Below are 22,290 nucleotides of genomic sequence, written 5' to 3'. Positions count from 1 at the left end.
TTTTGGACCATTTTGTGATTTTCAAAAAAACTTGTTAACATAAAAACACCGAAGTGCTTAGAATAGCTTCAAATCGCATTTGGAGACGTTTTAGACCATTTTGTGATTTTCAAAAAAACTTGTTAACATAAAAACATCAAAGTGCTTAGAATAGCTTCAAATCGCATTTGGAGACGTTTTAGACCATTTTGTGATTTTTGAAAAAACTTGTTAACATAAAAACACCAAAGTGCTTAGAATAACTTCAAATCGCATTTTTAGTCATTTTAGACCATTTTGTGATTTTCGAAAAACCTTGTTAACATAAAAACACCAAAGTGCTTAGAATAGCTTCAAATCGCATTTGGAGACGTTTTAGACCATTTTGAGGATTTCGATGAAACTTGGTTACACAAAAACATCAAAGTGCTTAAAATCACATTAGAAACCGTTTTAGACCATTTTGAACATTTCGACAAAACTTTTCACACAAAACATCAAAGTGTACAGAATAGCTTCAAATCGCATTTGGAGACATTTTAGACCATTTTGTGATTTTCGAAAAAACTTGTTAACATAAAAACACCAAAGTGCTTAGAATAGCTTCAAATCGCATTTGGAGACGTTTTAGACCATTTTGTGATTTTCGAAAAAACTTGTTAACATAAAAACACCAAAGTGCTTAGAATAGCTTCAAATCGCATTTGGAGACGTTTTAGACCATTTTGTGATTTTCGAAAAAACATGTTAACATAAAAACACCAAAGTGCTTAGAATAGCTTCAAATCGCATTTGGAGACGTTTTAGACCATTTTGTGATTTTCGAAAAAACTTGTTAACATAAAAACACCAAAGTGCTTAGAATAGCTTCAAATCGCATTTGGAGACATTTTAGAGCATTTTGTGATTTTCGAAAAAACTTGTTAACATAAAAACACCAAAGTGCTTAGAATAGCTTCAAATCGCATTTGGAGACGTTTTAGATCATTTTGAGGATTTCGATGAAACTTGGTTACACAAAAACATCAAAGTGCTTAAAATCACATTAAAAACCGTTTTAGACCATTTTGAGCATTTCGACAAAACTTTTCACACAAAACATCAAAGTGTACAGAATAGCTTCAAATCGCATTTGGAGACATTTTAGACCATTTTGTGATTTTCGAAAAAACTTGTTAACATAAAAACACCAAAGTGCTTAGAATAGCTTCAAATCGCATTTGGAGACGTTTTAGACCATTTTGTGATTTTCGAAAAAACTTGTTACCATAAAACATCAAAGTGTATAGAATAGCTTCAAATCGCATTTGGAGACGTTTTAGACCATTTTGTGATTTTCGAAAAAACTTGTTAACATAAAAACACCAAAGTGCTTAGAATAGCTTCAAATCGCATTTTTAGACATTTTAGACCATTTTATGATTTTCGAAAAACCTTGTTAACATAAAAACACCAAAGTGCTTAGAATAGCTTCAAATCGCATTTGGAGACGTTTTAGACCATTTTGTGATTTTCGAAAAACTTGTTAACATAAAAACATCAAAGTGTATAGAATAGCTTCAAATCGCATTTGGAGACGTTTTAGACCATTTTGTGATTTTCGAAAAAACTTGTTAACATAAAAACATCAAAGTGCTTAGAATAGCTTCAAATCGCATTTGGAGACGTTTTAGACCATTTTGTGATTTTTGAAAAAACTTGTTAACATAAAAACACCAAAGTGCTTAGAATAGCTTCAAATCGCATTTTTAGTCATTTTAGACCATTTTGTGATTTTCGAAAAACCTTGTTAACATAAAAACATCAAAGTGCTTAGAATAGCTTCAAATCGCATTTGGAGACGTTTTAGACCATTTTGTGATTTTCGAAAAAACTTGTTAACATAAAAACACTAAAGTGTACAGAATAGCTTCAAATCGCATTTGGAGACATTTTAGACCATTTTGTGATTTTCGAAAAAACTTGTTAACATAAAAACACCAAAGTGCTTAGAATAGCTTCAAATCGCATTTGGAGACATTTTAGACCATTTTGTGATTTTCGAAAAAATATGTTAACATAAAAACACCAAAGTGCTTAGAATAGCTTCAAATCGCATTTGGAGACGTTTTAGACCATTTTGTGATTTTTGAAAAAACTAGTTAACATAAAAACACCAAAGTGCTTAGAATAGCTTCAAATCGCATTTTTAGACATTTTAGACCATTTTATGATTTTCGAAAAACCTTGTTAACATAAAAACACCAAAGTGCTTAGAATAGCTTCAAATCGCATTTGGAGACGTTTTAGACCATTTTGTGATTTTCGAAAAACTTGTTAACATAAAAACATCAAAGTGCTTAGAATAGCTTCAAATCGCATTTGGAGACGTTTTAGACCATTTTGTGATTTTCGAAAAACTTGTTAACATAAAAACACCAAAGTGCTAAGAATAGCTTCAAATCGCATTTGGAGACGTTTTAGACCATTTTGTGATTTTTGAAAAAACTAGTTAACATAAAAACACCAAAGTGCTTAGAATAGCTTCAAATCGCATTTTTAGACATTTTAGACCATTTTATGATTTTCGAAAAACCTTGTTAACATAAAAACACCAAAGTGCTTAGAATAGCTTCAAATCGCATTTGGAGACGTTTTAGACCATTTTGTGATTTTCGAAAAACTTGTTAACATAAAAACATCAAAGTGCTTAGAATAGCTTCAAATCGCATTTGGAGACGTTTTAGACCATTTTGTGATTTTCGAAAAACTTGTTAACATAAAAACACCAAAGTGCTAAGAATAGCTTCAAATCGCATTTGGAGACGTTTTAGACCATTTTGTGATTTTCGAAAAAACTTTTTAACATAAAAACATCAAAGTGTACAGAATAGCTTCAAATCGCATTTGGAGACGTTTTAGACCATTTTGTGATTTTCAAAAAAACTTGGTTACACAAAAACATCAAAATGCTTAAATTCACATTAGAAACCGTTTTAGACCATTTTGAGCATTTCGATTAAACTTTTCACACAAATACATAAAAGGACACAAAATAGCTTAATATCGTATTTAAAAACGTTTTAGACCATTTTGAGCATTTCGACAAACATTTTTTACACAAAAACATCAAAGAGCACAAAATAGCTTAATATCGTATTTAAAAACGTTTTAGACCATTTCGAGCATTTCGCCAAAAATTTTTCACACAAAACATCAAAGTGCTTAGAAAAGCTTCAAATCGCATTTGGATACATTTTAGACCATTTTGTGATTTTCGAAAAAACTTGTTAACATAAAAACACCAAAGTGCTTAGAATAGCTTCAAATCGCATTTTGAGACATTTTAGAGCATTTTGTGATTTTCGAAAAAACTTGTTAACATAAAAACACCAAAGTGCTTAGAATAGCTTCAAATCGCATTTGGAGACGTTTTAGACCATTTTGAGGATTTCGATGAAACTTGGTTACACAAAAACATCAAAGTGCTTAAAATCACATTAGAAACCGTTTTAGACCATTTTGAGCATTTCGATAAAACTTTTCACACAAAAACATCAAAGGGCACAAAATAGCTTAATATCGTATTTAAAAACGTTTTAGACCATTTTGAGCATTTCGACAAAAAATTTTCACACAAAAACATCAAAGAACACAAAATAGCTTAATATCGTATTTAAAAACGTTTTAGACCATTTTGAGCATTTCGACAAACATTTTTCACACAAAACATCAAAGTGTACAGAATAGCTTTAAATCGCATTTGGAGACATTTTAGACCATTTTGTGATTTTCGAAAAAACTTGTTAACATAAAAACACCAAAGTGCTTAGAATAGCTTCAAATCGCATTTGGAGACGTTTTAGACCATTTTGTGATTTTCGAAAAAACTTGTTAACATAAAAACAACAAAGTGCTTAGAATGGCTTCAAATCGCATTTGGAGACGTTTTGGACCATTTTGTGATTTTCGAAAAAACTTGTTAACATAAAAACACCAAAGTGCTTAGAATAGCTTCAAATCGCATTTGGAGACGTTTTAGACCATTTTGTGATTTTCGAAAAAACTTGTTAACATAAAAACACCAAAGTGCTTAGAATAGCTTCAAATCGCATTTGGAGACGTTTTAGACCATTTTGTGATTTTCGAAAAAACTTGTTAACATAAAAACACCAAAGTGCTTAGAATAGCTTCAAATCGCATTTGGAGACATTTTAGAGCATTTTGTGATTTTCGAAAAAACTTGCTAACATAAAAACACCAAAGTGCTTAGAATAGCTTCAAATCGCATTTGGAGACGTTTTAGACCATTTTGAGGATTTCGATGAAACTTGGTTACACAAAAACATCAAAGTGCTTAAAATCACATTAGAAACCGTTTTAGACCATTTTGAACATTTCGACAAAACTTTTCACACAAAACATCAAAGTGTACAGAATAGCTTCAAATCGCATTTGGAGACATTTTAGACCATTTTGTGATTTTCGAAAAAACTTGTTAACATAAAAACACCAAAGTGCTTAGAATTGCTTCAAATCGCATTTGGAGACGTTTTAGACCATTTTGTGATTTTCAAAAAAACTTGGTTACACAAAAATATCAAAATGCTTAAAATCACATTAGAAACCGTTTTAGACCATTTTGAGCATTTCGACAAAAAATTTTCACACAAAACATCAAAGTGTACAGAATAGCTTCAAATCGCATTTGGAGACATTTTAGACCATTTTGTGATTTTCGAAAAAATATGTTAACATAAAAACACCGAAGTGCTTAGAATAGCTTCAAATCGCATTTGGAGACGTTTTAGACCATTTTGTGATTTTCAAAAAAACTTGTTAACATAAAAACATCAAAGTGCTTAGAATAGCTTCAAATCGCATTTGGAGACGTTTTAGACCATTTTGTGATTTTTGAAAAAACTTGTTAACATAAAAACACCAAAGTGCTTAGAATAGCTTCTAATCGCATTTTTAGTCATTTTAGACCATTTTGTGATTTTCGAAAAACCTTGTTAACATAAAAACACCAAAGTGCTTATAATAGCTTCAAATCGCATTTGGAGACGTTTTAGACCATTTTGTGATTTTCGAAAAAACTTGTTAACATAAAAACACCAAAGTGTACAGAATAGCTTCAAATCGCATTTGGAGACATTTTAGACCATTTTGTGATTTTCGAAAAAACTTGTTAACATAAAAACACCAAAGTGCTTAGAATAGCTTCAAATCGCATTTGGAGACATTTTAGACCATTTTGTGATTTTCGAAAAAATATGTTAACATAAAAACACCAAAGTGCTTAGAATAGCTTCAAATCGCATTTGGAGACGTTTTAGACCATTTTGTGATTTTTGAAAAAACTAGTTAACATAAAAACACCAAAGTGCTTAGAATAGCTTCAAATCGCATTTTTAGACATTTTAGACCATTTTATGATTTTCGAAAAACCTTGTTAACATAAAAACACCAAAGTGCTTAGAATAGCTTCAAATCGCATTTGGAGACGTTTTAGACCATTTTGTGATTTTCGAAAAAACTTGTTAACATAAAAACACCAAAGTGCTTAGAATAGCTTCAAATCGCATTTGGAGACCTTTTAGACCTTTTTGTGATTTTCGAATGTTAACATAACAAAAAAACACCAAAGTGCTTAGAATAGCTTCAAATCGCATTTGGAGACATTTTAGACCATTTTGTGATTTTCGATGAAACTTGGTTACACAAAAACATCAAAGTGCTTAAAATCACATTAGAAACCGTTTTAGACCATTTTGAGCATTTCGATAAAACTTTTCACACAAAAACATCAAAGGGCACAAAATAGCTTAATATCGTATTTAAAAACGTTTTAGACCATTTTGAGCATTTCGACAAAAATTTTTCACACAAAAACATCAAAGAGCACAAAATAGCTTAATATCGTATTTAAAAACGTTTTAGACCATTTTGAGCATTTCGACAAACATTTTTCACACAAAACATCAAAGTGTACAGAATAGCTTTAAATCGCATTTGGAGACATTTTAGACCATTTTGTGATTTTCGAAAAAACTTGTTAACATAAAAACACCAAAGTGCTTAGAATAGCTTCAAATCGCATTTGGAGACGTTTTAGACCATTTTGTGATTTTCGAAAAAACTTGTTAACATAAAAACAACAAAGTGCTTAGAATAGCTTCAAATCGCATTTGGAGACATTTTAGACCATTTTGTGATTTTCGAAATAACTTGTTAACATAAAAACACCAAAGTGCTTAGAATGGCTTCAAATCGCATTTGGAGAGGTTTTGGACCATTTTGTGATTTTCAAAAAAACTTGTTAACATAAAAACACCAAAGTGCTTAGAATAGCTTCAAATCGCATTTGGATACGTTTTAGACCATTTTGTGATTTTCGAAATAACTTGTTAACATAAAAACACCAAAGTGCTTAGAATAGCTTCAAAACGCATTTGGAGACGTTTTAGACCATTTTATGATTCACGAAAAAACTTGTTAACATAAAAACACCAAAGTGCTTAGAATAGCTTCAAATCGCATTTTGAGACATTTTAGAGCATTTTGTGATTTTCGAAAAAACTTGTTAACATAAAAACACCAAAGTGCTTAGAATAGCTTCAAATCGCATTTGGAGACGTTTTAGACCATTTTGAGGATTTCGATGAAACTTGGTTACACAAAAACATCAAAGTGCTTAAAATCACATTAGAAACCGTTTTAGACCATTTTGAACATTTCGACAAAACTTTTCACACAAAACATCAAAGTGTACAGAATAGCTTCAAATCGCATTTGGAGACATTTTAGACCATTTTGTGATTTTCGAAAAAACTTGTTAACATAAAAACACCAAAGTGCTTAGAATAGCTTCAAATCGCATTTGGAGACGTTTTAGACCATTTTGTGATTTTCGAAAAAACTTGTTAACATAAAAACACCAAAGTGCTTAGAATAGCTTCAAATCGCATTTGGAGACGTTTTAGACCATTTTGTGATGTTCGAAAAAACTTGTTAACATAAAAACATCAAAGTGCTTAGAATAGCTTCAAATCGCATTTGGAGACGTTTTAGACCATTTTGTGATTTTCGAAAAACTTGTTAACATAAAAACACGAAAGTGCTAAAAATAGCTTCAAATCGCATTTGGAGACGTTTTAGACCATTTTGTGATTTTCCAAAAAACTTGTTAAACATTTATACACCAAAGTGCTAAGAATAGCTTCAAATCGCATTTGGAGACGTTTTAGACCATTTTGTGATTTTCGAAAAAACTTGTTAACATAAAAACACCAAAGTGCTTAGAATAGCTTCAAATCGCATTTGGAGACATTTTAGACCATTTTGTGATTTTCGAAAAAACATGTTAACATAAAAACACCAAAGTGCTTAGAATAGCTTCAAATCGCATTTGGAGACGTTTTAGACCATTTTGTGATTTTCGAAAAAACTTGTTAACATAAAAACACCAAAGTGCTTAGAATAGCTTCAAATCGCATTTGGAGACATTTTAGAGCATTTTGTGATTTTCGAAAAAACTTGTTAACATAAAAACACCAAAGTGCTTAGAATAGCTTCAAATCGCATTTGGAGACGTTTTAGATCATTTTGAGGATTTCGATGAAACTTGGTTACACAAAAACATCAAAGTGCTTAAAATCACATTAAAAACCGTTTTAGACCATTTTGAGCATTTCGACAAAACTTTTCACACAAAACATCAAAGTGTACAGAATAGCTTCAAATCGCATTTGGAGACATTTTAGACCATTTTGTGATTTTCGAAAAAACTTGTTAACATAAAAACACCAAAGTGCTTAGAATAGCTTCAAATCGCATTTGGAGACGTTTTAGACCATTTTGTGATTTTCGAAAAAACTTGTTACCATAAAACATCAAAGTGTATAGAATAGCTTCAAATCGCATTTGGAGACGTTTTAGACCATTTTGTGATTTTCGAAAAAACTTGTTAACATAAAAACATCAAAGTGCTTAGAATAGCTTCAAATCGCATTTGGAGACGTTTTAGACCATTTTGTGATTTTTGAAAAAACTTGTTAACATAAAAACACCAAAGTGCTTAGAATAGCTTCAAATCGCATTTTTAGTCATTTTAGACCATTTTGTGATTTTCGAAAAACCTTGTTAACATAAAAACACCAAAGTGCTTAGAATAGCTTCAAATCGCATTTGGAGACGTTTTAGACCATTTTGTGATTTTCGAAAAAACTTGTTAACATAGAAACACCAAAGTGTACAGAATAGCTTCAAATCGCATTTGGAGACATTTTAGACCATTTTGTGATTTTCGAAAAAACTTGTTAACATAAAAACACCAAAGTGCTTAGAATAGCTTCAAATCGCATTTGGAGACATTTTAGACCATTTTGTGATTTTCGAAAAAATATGTTAACATAAAAACACCAAAGTGCTTAGAATAGCTTCAAATCGCATTTGGAGACGTTTTAGACCATTTTGTGATTTTTGAAAAAACTAGTTAACATAAAAACACCAAAGTGCTTAGAATAGCTTCAAATCGCATTTTTAGACATTTTAGACCATTTTATGATTTTCGAAAAACCTTGTTAACATAAAAACACCAAAGTGCTTAGAATAGCTTCAAATCGCATTTGGAGACGTTTTAGACCATTTTGTGATTTTCGAAAAACTTGTTAACATAAAAACATCAAAGTGTATAGAATAGCTTCAAATCGCATTTGGAGACGTTTTAGACCATTTTGTGATTTTCGAAAAAACTTGTTAACATAAAAACATCAAAGTGCTTAGAATAGCTTCAAATCGCATTTGGAGACGTTTTAGACCATTTTGTGATTTTTGAAAAAACTTGTTAACATAAAAACACCAAAGTGCTTAGAATAGCTTCAAATCGCATTTTTAGTCATTTTAGACCATTTTGTGATTTTCGAAAAACCTTGTTAACATAAAAACACCAAAGTGCTTAGAATAGCTTCAAATCGCATTTGGAGACGTTTTAGACCATTTTGTGATTTTCGAAAAAACTTGTTAACATAAAAACACTAAAGTGTACAGAATAGCTTCAAATCGCATTTGGAGACATTTTAGACCATTTTGTGATTTTCGAAAAAACTTGTTAACATAAAAACACCAAAGTGCTTAGAATAGCTTCAAATCGCATTTGGAGACATTTTAGACCATTTTGTGATTTTCGAAAAAATATGTTAACATAAAAACACCAAAGTGCTTAGAATAGCTTCAAATCGCATTTGGAGACGTTTTAGACCATTTTGTGATTTTTGAAAAAACTAGTTAACATAAAAACACCAAAGTGCTTAGAATAGCTTCAAATCGCATTTTTAGACATTTTAGACCATTTTATGATTTTCGAAAAACCTTGTTAACATAAAAACACCAAAGTGCTTAGAATAGCTTCAAATCGCATTTGGAGACGTTTTAGACCATTTTGTGATTTTCGAAAAACTTGTTAACATAAAAACATCAAAGTGCTTAGAATAGCTTCAAATCGCATTTGGAGACGTTTTAGACCATTTTGTGATTTTCGAAAAACTTGTTAACATAAAAACACCAAAGTGCTAAGAATAGCTTCAAATCGCATTTGGAGACGTTTTAGACCATTTTGTGATTTTCGAAAAAACTTTTTAACATAAAAACATCAAAGTGTACAGAATAGCTTCAAATCGCATTTGGAGACGTTTTAGACCATTTTGTGATTTTCAAAAAAACTTGGTTACACAAAAACATCAAAATGCTTAAATTCACATTAGAAACCGTTTTAGACCATTTTGAGCATTTCGATTAAACTTTTCACACAAATACATAAAAGGACACAAAATAGCTTAATATCGTATTTAAAAACGTTTTAGACCATTTTGAGCATTTCGACAAACATTTTTCACACATCAAAGTGCTTAAAATCACATTAGAAACCGTTTTAGACCATTTTGAACATTTCGACAAAACTTTTCACACAAAACATCAAAGTGTACAGAATAGCTTCAAATCGCATTTGAAGACATTTTAGACCATTTTGTGATTTTCGAAAAAACTTGTTAACATAAAAACACCAAAGTGCTTAGAATAGCTTCAAATCGCATTTGGAGACGTTTTAGACCATTTTGTGATTTTCGAAAAAACTTGTTAACATAAAAACACCAAAGTGCTTAGAATAGCTTCAAATCGCATTTGGAGACGTTTTAGACCATTTTGTGATGTTCGAAAAAACTTGTTAACATAAAAACATCAAAGTGCTTAGAATAGCTTCAAATCGCATTTGGAGACGTTTTAGACCATTTTGTGATTTTCGAAAAACTTGTTAACATAAAAACACGAAAGTGCTAAAAATAGCTTCAAATCGCATTTGGAGACGTTTTAGACCATTTTGTGATTTTCCAAAAAACTTGTTAAACATTTATACACCAAAGTGCTAAGAATAGCTTCAAATCGCATTTGGAGACGTTTTAGACCATTTTGTGAATTTCGAAAAAACTTTTTAACATAAAAATATCAAAGTGTACAGAATAGCTTCAAATCGCATTTGGAGACGTTTTAGACCATTTTGTGATTTTCAAAAAAACTTGGTTACACAAAAACATCAAAGTGCTTAAATTCACATTAGAAACCGTTTTAGACCATTTTGAGCATTTCGATTAAACTTTTCACACAAAAACATAAAAGGACACAAAATAGCTTAATATCGTATTTAAAAACGTTTTAGACCATTTTGAGCATTTCGACAAAAATTTTTTACACAAAAACATCAAAGAGCACAAAATAGCTTAATATCGTATTTAAAAACGTTTTAGACCATTTTGTGATTTTCGAAAAAACTTGTTAACATAAAAACACCAAAGTGCTTAGAATAGCTTCAAATCGCATTTGGAGACATTTTAGACCATTTTGTGATTTTCGAAAAAACATGTTAACATAAAAACACCAAAGTGCTTAGAATAGCTTCAAATCGCATTTGGAGACGTTTTAGACCATTTTGTGATTTTCGAAAAAAGTTGGTTACACAAAAACATCAAAGTGCTTAAAATCACATTAGAAACCGTTTTAGACCATTTTGAGCATTTCGATAAAACTTTTCACACAAAAACATCAAAGGGCACAAAATAGCTTAATATCGTATTTAAAAACGTTTTAGACCAATTTAAGCATTTCGACAAAAATTTTTCACACAAAAACACCAAAGAGCACAAAATAGCTTAATATCGTATTTAAAAACGTTTTAGACCATTTTGAGCATTTCGACAAAAATGTTTCACTCTAAACATCAAAGTGTACAGAATAGCTTCAAATCGCATTTGGAGACATTTTAGACCATTTTGTGATTTTCGAAAAAACTTGTTAACATAAAAACACCAAAGTGCTTAGAATAGCTTCAAATCGCATTTGGAGACGTTTTAGACCATTTTGTGATTTTCGAAAAAACTTGTTAACATAAAAACATCAAAGTGTACAGAATAGCTTCAAATCGCATTTGGAGACGTTTTAGACCATTTTGTGATTTCCGAAAAAACTTGTTAACATAAAAACACCAAAGTGCTTAGAATAGCTTCAAATCGCATTTGGAGACGTTTTAGACCATTTTGTGATTTTCGAAAAAACTTGTTAACATAAAAACACCAAAGTGCTTAGAATAGCTTCAAATAGCATTTTTAGATATTTGAGACCATTTTGTGATTTTCGAAAAACCTTGTTAACATAAAAACACCAAAGTGCTTAGAATAGCTTCAAATCGCATTTGGAGACGTTTTAGACCATTTTGTGATTTTCGAAAAAACTTGTTAACATAAAAACACCAAAGTGCTTAGAATAGCTTCAAATAGCATTTTTAGATATTTGAGACCATTTTGTGATTTTCGAAAAACCTTGTTAACATAAAAACACCAAAGTGCTTAGAATAGCTTCAAATCGCATTTGGAGACGTTTTAGACCATTTTGTGATTTTCGAAAAAACTTGTTAACATAAAAACACCAAAGTGCTTAGAATAGCTTCAAATCGCATTTGGAGACGTTTTAGACCATTTTGTGATTTTCGAAAAAACTTGTTAATATAAAAACACCAAAGTGCTTAGAATAGCTTCAAATCGCATTTGGAGACATTTTAGAGCATTTTGTGATTTTCGAAAAAACTTGTTAACATAAAAACACCAAAGTGCTTAGAATAGCTTCAAATAGCATTTTTAGATATTTGAGACCATTTTGTGATTTTCGAAAAACCTTGTTAACATAAAAACACCAAAGTGCTTAGAATAGCTTCAAATCGCATTTGGAGACGTTTTAGACCATTTTGTGATTTTCGAAAAAACTTGTTAACATAAAAACACCAAAGTGCTTAGAAGAGCTTCAAATCGCATTTGGAGACGTTTTAGACCATTTTGTGATTTTCGAAAAAACTTGTTAACATAAAAACACCAAAGTGCTTAGAATAGCTTCAAATCGCATTTGGAGACGTTTTAGACCATTTTGTGATTTTCGAAAAAACTTGTTAACATAAAAACATCAAAGTGTACAGAATAGCTTCAAATCGCATTTGGAGACGTTTTAGACCATTTTGTGATTTCCGAAAAAACTTGTTAACATAAAAACACCAAAGTGCTTAGAATAGCTTCAAATCGCATTTGGAGACGTTTTAGACCATTTTGTGATTTTCGAAAAAACTTGTTAACATAAAAACACCAAAGTGCTTAGAATAGCTTCAAATCGCATTTGGAGACGTTTTAGACCATTTTGAGGATGTCGATGAAACTTGGTTACACAAAAACATCAAAGTGCTTAAAATCACATTAGAAACCGTTTTAGACCATTTTGAGCATTTCGACAAAACTTTTCACACAAAACATCAAAGTGTACAGAATAGCTTCAAATCGCATTTGGAGACATTTTAGACCATTTTGTGATTTTCGAAAAAACTTGTTAACATAAAAACACCAAAGTGCTTAGAATAGCTTCAAATCGCGTTTGGAGACGTTTTAGACCATTTTGTGATTTTCGAAAAAACTTGTTAACATAAAAACATCAAAGTGTACAGAATAGCTTCAAATCGCATTTGGAGACGTTTTAGACCATTTTGTGATTTTCGTCAAAATTTGTTAACATAAAAACACCAAAGTGCTTAGAATAGCTTTAAATCGCATTTGGAGACGTTTTAGACCATTTTGTGATTTTCAAAAAAACTTGGTTACACAAAAATATCAAAATGCTTAAAATCACATTAGAAACCGTTTTAGACCATTTTGAGCATTTCGATAAAACATTTCACACAAAAACATCAAAGGGCACAAAATAGCTTAATATCGTATTTAAAAACGTTTTAGACCATTTTGAGCATTTCGACAAAAATTTTTCACACAAAACATCAATGTGTACAGAATAGCTTCAAATCGCATTTGGAGACATTTTAGACCATTTTGTGATTTTCGAAAAAACTTGTTAACATAAAAACACCAAAGTGCTTAGAATTGCTTCAAATCGCATTTGGAGACGTTTTAGACCATTTTGTGATTTTCAAAAAAACTTGGTTACACAAAAATATCAAAATGCTTAAAATCACATTAGAAACCGTTTTAGACCATTTTGAGCATTTCGACAAAAAATTTTCACACAAAAACATCAAAGAGCACAAAATAGCTTAATATCGTATTTAAAAACGTTTTAGACCATTTTGTGATTTTCGAAAAAAATTGTTAACATAAAAACACCAAAGTGCTTAGAATAGCTTCAAATCGGATTTGGAGACGTTTTAGACCATTTTGAGGATTTCGATGAAACTTGGTTACACAAAAACATCAAAGTGCTTAAAATCACATTAGAAACCGTTTTAGACCATTTTGAGCATTTCGACAAAACTTTTCACATAAAACATCAAAGTGTACAGAATAGCTTCAAATCGCATTTGGAGACATTTTAGACCATTTTGTGATTTTCGAAAAAACTTGTTAACATAAAAACACCAAAGTGCTTAGAATAGCTTCAAATCGCATTTGGAAACGTTTTAGACCATTTTTTGATTTTCGAAAAAACTTGTTAACATAAAAACACCAAAGTGCTTAGAATAGCTTCAAATCGCATTTGGGGACGTTTTAGACCATTTTGTGATTTTCGAAAAACCTTGTTAACATAAAAACATCAAAGTGCTTAGAATAGCTTCAAATCGCATTTGGAGACGTTTTAGACCATTTTGTGATTTTCGAAAAAACTTGTTAACATAAAAACACCAAAGTGCTTAGAATAGCTTCAAATCGCATTTGGAGACATTTTAGAGCATTTTGTGATTTTCGAAAAAACTTGTTAACATAAAAACACCAAAGTGCTTAGAATAGCTTCAAATCGCATTTGGAGACGTTTTAGACCATTTTGAGGATTTCGATGAAACTTGGTTACACAAAAACATCAAAGTGCTTAAAATCACATTAGAAACAGTTTTAGACCATTTTGAGCATTTCGATAAAACTTTTCACACAAAAACATCAAAGGGCACAAAAATAGCTTAATATCGTATTTAAAAACGTTTTAGACCAATTTAAGCATTTCGACAAAAAATTTTCACACAAAAACATCAAAGTGCACAAAATAGCTTAATATCGTATTTAAAAACGTTTTAGACCATTTTGTGATTTTCGAAAAAAAATTGTTAACATAAAAACACCAAAGTGCTTAGAATAGCTTCAAATCGCATTTGGAGACATTTTAGACCATGTTGTGATTTTCGAAAAAACTTGTTAACATAAAAACACCAAAGTGCTTAGAATAGCTTCAAATCGCATTTGGAGACGTTTTAGACCATTTTGTGATTTTCCAAAAAACTTGTTAACATTTATACACCAAAGTGCTAAGAATAGCTTGATTTGAAATCACATTAGAAACCGTTTTAGACCATTTTGAGCATTTCGACAAAACTTTTCACATAAAATCGCATTTGGAGACATTTTAGACCATTTTGTGATTTTCGAAAAAACTTGTTAACATAAAAACACCAAAGTGCTTAGAATAGCTTCAAATCGCATTTGGAGACGTTTTAGACCATTTTGTGATTTTCGAAAAAACTTGTTAACATAAAAACACCAAAGTGCTTAGAATAGCTTCAAATCGCATTTGGAGACGTTTTAGACCATTTTGTGATTTTCGAAAAAACTTGTTAACATAAAAACACCAAAGTGCTTAGAATAGCTTCAAATCGCATTTGGAGACATTTTAGAGCATTTTGTGATTTTCGAAAAAACTTGTTAACATAAAAACACCAAAGTGCTTATAGCTTCAAATCGCATTTGGAGACGTTTTAGACCATTTTGAGGATTTCGATGAAACTTAATTACACAAAAACATCAAAGTGCTTAAAATCACATTAGAAACCGTTTTAGACCATTTTGAACATTTCGACAAAACTTTTCACACAAAACATCAAAGTGTACAGAATAGCTTCAAATCGCATTTGGAGACATTTTAGACCATTTTGTGATTTTCGAAAAAACTTGTTAACATAAAAACACCAAAGTGCTTAGAATTGCTTCAAATCGCATTTGGAGACGTTTTAGACCATTTTGTGATTTTCAAAAAAACTTGGTTACACAAAAATATCAAAATGCTTAAAATCACATTAGAAACCGTTTTAGACCATTTTGAGCATTTCGACAAAAAATTTTCACACAAAACATCGAAGTGTACAGAATAGCTTCAAATCGCATTTGGAGACATTTTAGACCATTTTGTGATTTTCGAAAAAATATGTTAACATAAAAACACCGAAGTGCTTAGAATAGCTTCAAATCGCATTTGGAGACGTTTTAGACCATTTTGTGATTTTCAAAAAAACTTGTTAACATAAAAACATCAAAGTGCTTAGAATAGCTTCAAATCGCATTTGGAGACGTTTTAGACCATTTTGTGATTTTTGAAAAAACTTGTTAACATAAAAACACCAAAGTGCTTAGAATAGCTTCAAATCGCATTTTTAGTCATTTTAGACCATTTTGTGATTTTCGAAAAACCTTGTTAACATAAAAACACCAAAGTGCTTATAATAGCTTCAAATCGCATTTGGAGACGTTTTAGACCATTTTGTGATTTTCGAAAAAACTTGTTAACATAAAAACACCAAAGTGTACAGAATAGCTTCAAATCGCATTTGGAGACATTTTAGACCATTTTGTGATTTTCGAAAAAACTTGTTAACATAAAAACACCAAAGTGCTTAGAATAGCTTCAAATCGCATTTGGAGACATTTTAGACCATTTTGTGATTTTCGAAAAAATATGTTAACATAAAAACACCAAAGTGCTTAGAATAGCTTCAAATCGCATTTGGAGACGTTTTAGACCATTTTGTGATTTTTGAAAAAACTAGTTAACATAAAAACACCAAAGTGCTTAGAATAGCTTCAAATCGCATTTTTAGACATTTTAGACCATTTTATGATTTTCGAAAAACCTTGTTAACATAAAAACACCAAAGTGCTTAGAATAGCTTCAAATCGCATTTGGAGACGTTTTAGACCATTTTGTGATTTTCGAAAAAACTTGTTAACATAAAAACACCAAAGTGCTTAGAATAGCTTCAAATCGCATTTGGAGACGTTTTAGACCTTTTTGTGATTTTCGAATGTTAACATAACAAAAAAACACCAAAGTGCTTAGAATAGCTTCAAATCGCATTTGGAGACATTTTAGACCATTTTGTGATTTTCGATGAAACTTGGTTACACAAAAACATCAAAGTGCTTAAAATCACATTAGAAACCGTTTTAGACCATTTTGAGCATTTCGATAAAACTTTTCACACAAAAACATCAAAGGGCACAAAATAGCTTAATATCGTATTTAAAAACGTTTTAGACCATTTTGAGCATTTCGACAAAAATTTTTCACACAAAAACATCAAAGAGCACAAAATAGCTTAATATCGTATTTAAAAACGTTTTAGACCATTTTGAGCATTTCGACAAACATTTTTCACACAAAACATCAAAGTGTACAGAATAGCTTTAAATCGCATTTGGAGACATTTTAGACCATTTTGTGATTTTCGAAAAAACTTGTTAACATAAAAACACCAAAGTGCTTAGAATAGCTTCAAATCGCATTTGGAGACGTTTTAGACCATTTTGTGATTTTCGAAAAAACTTGTTAACATAAAAACAACAAAGTGCTTAGAATAGCTTCAAATCGCATTTGGAGACATTTTAGACCATTTTGTGATTTTCGAAATAACTTGTTAACATAAAAACACCAAAGTGCTTAGAATGGCTTCAAATCGCATTTGGAGAGGTTTTGGACCATTTTGTGATTTTCAAAAAAACTTGTTAACATAAAAACATCAAAGTGCTTAGAATAGCTTCAAATCGCATTTGGAGACGTTTTAGACCATTTTGTGATTTTTGAAAAAACTTGTTAACATAAAAACACCAAAGTGCTTAGAATAGCTTCAAATCGCATTTTTAGTCATTTTAGACCATTTTGTGATTTTCGAAAAACCTTGTTAACATAAAAACACCAAAGTGCTTAGAATAGCTTCAAATCGCATTTGGAGACGTTTTAGACCATTTTGTGATTTTCGAAAAAACTTGTTAACATAAAAACACCAAAGTGTACAGAATAGCTTCAAATCGCATTTGGAGACATTTTAGACCATTTTGTGATTTTCGAAAAAACTTGTTAACATAAAAACACCAAAGTGCTTAGAATAGCTTCAAATCGCATTTGGAGACATTTGAGACCATTTTGTGATTTTCGAAAAAACTTGTTAACATAAAAACACCAAAGTGCTTAGAATAGCTTCAAATCGCATTTGGAGACGTTTTAGACCATTTTGTGATTTTCGAAAAAACTTGTTAACATAAAAACACCAAAGTGCTTAGAATAGCTTCAAATCGCATTTGGAGACGTTTTAGACCATTTTGGGATTTTCGAAAAAACTTGTTAACATAAAAACACCAAAGTGCTTAGAATAGCTTCAAATCGCATTTGGAGACATTTTAGAGCATTTTGTGATTTTCGAAAAAACTTGTTAACATAAAAACACCAAAGTGCTTAGAATAGCTTCAAATCGCATTTGGAGACGTTTTAGACCATTTTGAGGATTTCGATGAAACTTGGTTACACAAAAACATCAAAGTGCTTAAAATCACATTAGAAACCGTTTTAGACCATTTTGAGCATTTCGACAAAACTTTTCACACAAAACATCAAAGTGTACAGAATAGCTTCAAATCGCATTTGGAGACATTTTAGACTATTTTGTGATTTTCGAAAAAACTTGTTAACATAAAAACACCAAAGTGCTTAGAATAGCTTCAAATCGAATTTGGAGACGTTTTAGACCATTTTGTGATTTTCCAAAAAACTTGTTAACATTTATACACCAAAGTGCTAAGAATAGCTTCAAATCGCATTTGGAGACGTTTTAGACCATTTTGTGAATTTCGAAAAAACTTTTTAACATAAAAATATCAAAGTGTACAGAATAGCTTCAAATCGCATTTGGAGACGTTTTAGACCATTTTGTGATTTTCAAAAAAACTTGGTTACACAAAAACATCAAAGTGCTTAAATTCACATTAGAAACCGTTTTAGACCATTTTGAGCATTTCGATTAAACTTTTCACACAAAAACATAAAAGGACACAAAATAGCTTAATATCGTATTTAAAAACGTTTTAGACCATTTTGTGATTTTCGAAAAAACTTGTTAACATAAAAACACCAAAGTGCTTAGAATAGCTTCAAATCGCATTTGGAGACATTTTAGACCATTTTGTGATTTTCGAAAAAACATGTTAACATAAAAACACCAAAGTGCTTAGAATAGCTTCAAATCGCATTTGGAGACGTTTTAGACCATTTTGTGATTTTCGATAAAACTTGTTAACATAAAAACACCAAAGTGCTTAGAATAGCTTCAAATCGCATTTGGAGACGTTTTAGACCATTTTGTGATTTTCAAAAAAACTTGGTTACACAAAAACATCAAAGTGCTTAAAATCACATTAGAAACCGTTTTAGACCATTTTGAGCATTTCGATAAAACTTTTCACACAAAAACATCAAAGGGCACAAAATAGCTTAATATCGTATTTAAAAACGTTTTAGACCAATTTAAGCATTTCGACAAAAATTTTTCACACAAAAACATCAAAGAGCACAAAATAGCTTAATATCCTTTTTAAAAACGTTTTAGACGATTTTGTGATTTTCGAAAAAAATTGTTAACATAAAAACACCAAAGTGCTTAGAATAGCTTCAAATCGGATTTGGAGACGTTTTAGACCATTTTGAGGATTTCGATGAAACTTGGTTACACAAAAACATCAAAGTGCTTAAAATCACATTAGAAACCGTTTTAGACCATTTTGAGCATTTCGACAAAACTTTTCACATAAAACATCAAAGTGTACAGAATAGCTTCAAATCGCATTTGGAGACATTTTAGACCATTTTGTGATTTTCGAAAAAACTTGTTAACATAAAAACACCAAAGTGCTTAGAATAGCTTCAAATCGCATTTGGAAACGTTTTAGACCATTTTTTGATTTTCGAAAAAACTTGTTAACATAAAAACACCAAAGTGCTTAGAATAGCTTCAAATCGCATTTGGAGACGTTTTAGACCATTTTGTGATTTTCGAAAAACCTTGTTAACATAAAAACACCAAAGTGCTTAGAATAGCTTCAAATCGCATTTGGAGACATTTTAGAGCATTTTGTGATTTTCGAAAAAACTTGTTAACATAAAAACACCAAAGTGCTTAGAATAGCTTCAAATCGCATTTGGAGACGTTTTAGACCATTTTGAGGATTTCGATGAAACTTGGTTACACAAAAACATCAAAGTGCTTAAAATCACATTAGAAACAGTTTTAGACCATTTTGAGCATTTCGATAAAACTTTTCACACAAAAACATCAAAGGGCACAAAAATAGCTTAATATCGTATTTAAAAACGTTTTAGACCAATTTAAGCATTTCGACAAAAATTTTTCACACAAAAACATCAAAGTGCACAAAATAGCTTAATATCGTATTTAAAAACGTTTTAGACCATTTTGTGATTTTCGAAAAAAATTGTTAACATAAAAACACCAAAGTGCTTAGAATAGCTTCAAATCGCATTTGGAGACGTTTTAGACCATTTTGAGGATTTCGATGAAACTTGGTTACACAAAAACATCAAAGTGCTTAAAATCACATTAGAAACCGTTTTAGACCATTTTGAGCATTTCGACAAAACTTTTCACATAAAATCGCACTTGGAGACATTTTAGACCATTTTGTGATTTTCGAAAAAACTTGTTAACATAAAAACACCAAAGTGCTTAGAATAGCTTCAAATCGCATTTGGAGACGTTTTAGACCATTTTGTGATTTTCGAAAAAACTTGTTAACATAAAAACACCAAAGTGCTTAGAATAGCTTCAAATCGCATTTGGAGACGTTTTAGACCATTTTGTGATTTTCGAAAAAACTTGTTAACATAAAAACACCAAAGTGCTTAGAATAGCTTCAAATCGCATTTGGAGACATTTTAGAGCATTTAGTGATTTTCGAAAAAACTTGCTAACATAAAAACACCAAAGTGCTTAGAATAGCTTCAAATCGCATTTGGAGACGTTTTAGACCATTTTGAGGATTTCGATGAAACTTGGTTACACAAAAACATCAAAGTGCTTAAAATCACATTAGAAACCGTTTTAGACCATTTTGAACATTTCGACAAAACTTTTCACACAAAACATCAAAGTGTACAGAATAGCTTCAAATCGCATTTGGAGACATTTTAGACCATTTTGTGATTTTCGAAAAAACTTGTTAACATAAAAACACCAAAGTGCTTAGAATTGCTTCAAATCGCATTTGGAGACGTTTTAGACCATTTTGTGATTTTCAAAAAAACTTGGTTACACAAAAATATCAAAATGCTTAAAATCACATTAGAAACCGTTTTAGACCATTTTGAGCATTTCGACAAAAAATTTTCACACAAAACATCGAAGTGTACAGAATAGCTTCAAATCGCATTTGGAGACATTTTAGACCATTTTGTGATTTTCGAAAAAATATGTTAACATAAAAACACCGAAGTGCTTAGAATAGCTTCAAATCGCATTTGGAGACGTTTTAGACCATTTTGTGATTTTCAAAAAAACTTGTTAACATAAAAACATCAAAGTGCTTAGAATAGCTTCAAATCGCATTTGGAGACGTTTTAGACCATTTTGTGATTTTTGAAAAAACTTGTTAACATAAAAACACCAAAGTGCTTAGAATAGCTTCAAATCGCATTTTTAGTCATTTTAGACCATTTTGTGATTTTCGAAAAACCTTGTTAACATAAAAACACCAAAGTGCTTATAATAGCTTCAAATCGCATTTGGAGACGTTTTAGACCATTTTGTGATTTTCGAAAAAACTTGTTAACATAAAAACACCAAAGTGTACAGAATAGCTTCAAATCGCATTTGGAGACATTTTAGACCATTTTGTGATTTTCGAAAAAACTTGTTAACATAAAAACACCAAAGTGCTTAGAATAGCTTCAAATCGCATTTGGAGACATTTTAGACCATTTTGTGATTTTCGAAAAAATATGTTAACATAAAAACACCAAAGTGCTTAGAATAGCTTCAAATCGCATTTGGAGACGTTTTAGACCATTTTGTGATTTTTGAAAAAACTAGTTAACATAAAAACACCAAAGTGCTTAGAATAGCTTCAAATCGCATTTTTAGACATTTTAGACCATTTTATGATTTTCGAAAAACCTTGTTAACATAAAAACACCAAAGTGCTTAGAATAGCTTCAAATCGCATTTGGAGACGTTTTAGACCATTTTGTGATTTTCGAAAAAACTTGTTAACATAAAAACACCAAAGTGCTTAGAATAGCTTCAAATCGCATTTGGAGACGTTTTAGACCTTTTTGTGATTTTCGAATGTTAACATAACAAAAAAACACCAAAGTGCTTAGAATAGCTTCAAATCGCATTTGGAGACATTTTAGACCATTTTGTGATTTTCGATGAAACTTGGTTACACAAAAACATCAAAGTGCTTAAAATCACATTAGAAACCGTTTTAGACCATTTTGAGCATTTCGATAAAACTTTTCACACAAAAACATCAAAGGGCACAAAATAGCTTAATATCGTATTTAAAAACGTTTTAGACCATTTTGAGCATTTCGACAAAAATTTTTCACACAAAAACATCAAAGAGCACAAAATAGCTTAATATCGTATTTAAAAACGTTTTAGACCATTTTGAGCATTTCGACAAACATTTTTCACACAAAACATCAAAGTGTACAGAATAGCTTTAAATCGCATTTGGAGACATTTTA

This window comes from Antedon bifida, chromosome 2, assembly GCF_963402885.1.
Source record: "Antedon bifida chromosome 2, ecAntBifi1.1, whole genome shotgun sequence".
Taxonomy (NCBI): Eukaryota; Metazoa; Echinodermata; class Crinoidea; order Comatulida; family Antedonidae; genus Antedon; species Antedon bifida.
This window is presented reverse-complemented; position numbering follows the sequence as displayed.